The following is a 3,600-nucleotide window of genomic DNA, read 5'->3' as shown; positions in this document are numbered from 1 at the left end:
TTATTAAGAGAAATAGATTTTTTTAAAGTGACAAGAGAGAAAAAACATTGACATGAAGCAGAAAAATAATAATCATGGGAATGAAAACTAATAGTAGGTATATCAATAGGAAGATGAAAGAGAGACTAAATTCACATATTTTTGAAAGTTGAAGGACTAAATTCATCAATTTTATAGTAAAGGGAACAAAACCAAGTTTGACTGAAAGTACAGGGACAAAAACACATTTTCCCTTATTTTAATTATAACCAGAGGAAGAGTATCGGATTCCATACTTAAATCAGTGATGTTAGAATGTTGGAAGGCAAAATGAAAGTCATGCAGCAAGTGGATTTTTTATGATTGTATCACAATTTTATGTATTTTAATCAGAAATGCTAGCCAGTCCAGTCCAAACGGATAACAAAATAATAAAACATTAGAAAATGTAAAGAAGAAACAAATTAACCAGAAGATATATAGTTAAATTAATAGAATGGGAGTCTGAACCCTCTCAGTTTCACATGCAGATGCAGAAATACATTCTTTGGGACCACTAGCAACAACACTTGAGCTTCGACCTCTCTATTCCCTATCTGAAGGAGTAGTAGGCAAATGCCTCCTTGGTCGACCTTATCTCATTAATGAAAGGGATAAAAAAATTCCATGTAATAAAGCAGATATGAGTACCATGTCTCTAGCATTTTTCATTTGATGTAAATCACAATATTCATCGAGAATTTGAATATCCAACTAAAATTTACTACTCATATCATAACCAATTTACTCCTATATATATATATGCTTAAACTTCCACTCAAGTCCACGAAGATCATTTGCTGCCAACTCTTGAGCAGGGGTTGCTTGAGTCATGCCGTACAATATATAAATAAAAAGTATTTAAAATTTAGGAAATTTTCATTTCTTCTTTTTCAAATCTATTAAATATTTATATTCAATCATTTAGTCTTAGTTATAGGAAACTCAAAAGATCTAAATACCAATGCAGGTAGGCTCTCAGTAGCATGCTTCCGCAAAACTGAAAAATCCTCCATGTGTTTAGCTTATTTGTTTTAACACCAATTTCTCAACTAAAAATATATTTCATTGGCATGAGTTTTTTTTTTTTCAAATCGTAAAGCAAAATGAGACAGACATGGACCAATAATGAAGGGAAACTCTGCAGAATAAAAAATGCGACTCAATAACAAAACAAATGGACAAGACTAAATCATATAAGGATAGAAGACACATATATTCTCCCATCTGATTCTAGAAGCAAAGAGATGGATGCATAAAACTCTGTCATGCTCAAAAAAACTGATGAGTCCTTCCAATGTCGAAGCTCGCACGTGCGAGAAAGGGTCCTTCGTGAACCCTAACAGCACCGCAAGCAGCAACTAGGCCAGACCTTGAACCCCGCACTATCGCTGAAGCATAGGGATGCCAACCACGTGTTGTCAAATTGGAGGCGCGTGAGTGAGATGGCAAGGGCCTCCACCACGAGGCTCGCACGGGGACAACAAAAGGGGAGGTGAGAGGGTGAGAGAGGAGTGAGTGGGGTCTGAACATTTAATTTGTAAATTAAAATAACAGTTGTTGAACATAGAATTTCACGAAGGTTTTTTGAAAACCGTTATCGTTTAACTCCTCTTATTTACAAAATTGAGAGTTTTTTGAACATAGAATGCATTCTTTTTAGTAGTGGTATTTTAGTATATAATTTTATCAATTAATATTTCTTAACGAGTGTGTGCTAACCTTAAACATCTATGGTTTGTGAATAGAGAGTACCTTAATAATACCAATGGGGTTGTAACTAGTGAAAATGATACTTTTTTTTTTTTTAAATGTAAAGGATGCTTATTGGAAGGCAAAAAAAATACTACAATAATAATAAGTATTTATTAATACTTCCTTCCAAGTATATTCTAATATACACAAGGAAACTAAACTTGAAAAGACTAAATAATGAAACATTTTTTTACTTATGTAGTATTTATTTTAAAAACAAGCATTTTCTATTTAATGTAATTTATTATTTTAAAAACGTATTAAGTTTAATAGTACTATTGAATGTGATTTTTATTACATTAAATAAAACTCTATTCAATGTTAAATTTTTTAAAATATATATTTTTCTTGTATATTTAATGCATACATATCTTATATTCATGATATGTAATAAATATAAAATTTGATAATTTTTTAAACTTAAACATGTATTATGTTTAATAAATAGTATAATTAGTGCCATATAAGAAAAATATATTTGATCATATATTTAAATAAATATTACATTAATGATATCAATGAAGTTTTATTTTTATTAATATGAATAAAAAAACATGTACTAAAAAATTTGTAAAAAATCATGTATCATGTTCAACCAACTAAGTTAAATCCCTTGATATTTCAACAATATATGTGTATAGGGGAAGGAAACAACCCGTATTACTATTATTATTATTATTATATAAGGAGAAAGATTTAAAAATTAAATTTTTATTATTTTTAAAAATAAGTTTATAAATTTTTTTAAAATATCCAAATGAAAAAGTAAAATAGACGTGATTACATATATTAGTTTAGTATTTAGTGTTATTAAAATAGATTTATATAAATAAATAAATATTACAAAATTTAATTAATAAAATATATATGTTTATTTAATATATGACCTCTCTATATTAACAATCTATGTATATAGAAAACGTATTAAGAAAAAAGAAATTATTGTAAAATTTAGTACCATTATATATAATTTAATATATATTGAAAATTCTATTATTTATATATATTTTTAAAAAAATTAGTATGAAATTGTATCTGATAGTGATATTTTTTAAATTAAAATATTTTATATAATTTCATATAGAAATTTTTTTTTTTGAATTGCACTCATCTTATGTTCTTGTGTGATCATTTATGTAATATTTATGTTACACAGTGAAAAACTTCAAGTTCATATTTATAATAAAATCATTCTAAAAGTATTAAGGAAGAATTTAATATTATTAGTGAGGTATTATTATAAATATATAAATAAATATTTTCATTCTTATATATTATTAATTATTATTTTTACAAAGTAATTTAATAAAAAATATGAATTTATAAAAAAAATTAAGCAAATAAAAATAATTTAATTTTTAATTTTTTTTATATATTTAGGTATTAAATTTTATAAGAATTACTTTTTAGTGAACAATATATTTTTCATATACATATATTTATTTAAAAAGGTAATTAATTTAATAAAAATATATTGTATTTATTAATTTTAGTATATTATAATTATTAATTATAATATTTAATAATATTGTTGCAGATATTTATTTTGCATTAAAATTTTTAATAAATAAATATTTATAATCTCTCATAATGTGATAAATCAACATTGGAATTCTTTCTAAAAAAAAGTATCCACAATGTCTCAAATAAAATTATCTCTTAATCCCCATACTATGATGTAGAGAAAATATAATAATTAATACTATAATGTGTTTCTTTTGTGTATAAGGATTACTATCGCTTTTAAGACTCTTTTAATATTTATTATTTTTCTTATATAAAAAAACTCATAATATGATCAATTACTTAAGTTATGAGAGAGAAAAA

Source organism: Glycine soja, chromosome 1 (assembly GCF_004193775.1).
Source record: "Glycine soja cultivar W05 chromosome 1, ASM419377v2, whole genome shotgun sequence".
Taxonomy (NCBI): Eukaryota; Viridiplantae; Streptophyta; class Magnoliopsida; order Fabales; family Fabaceae; genus Glycine; species Glycine soja.
Note: the sequence above shows the minus strand (reverse complement) of the source record.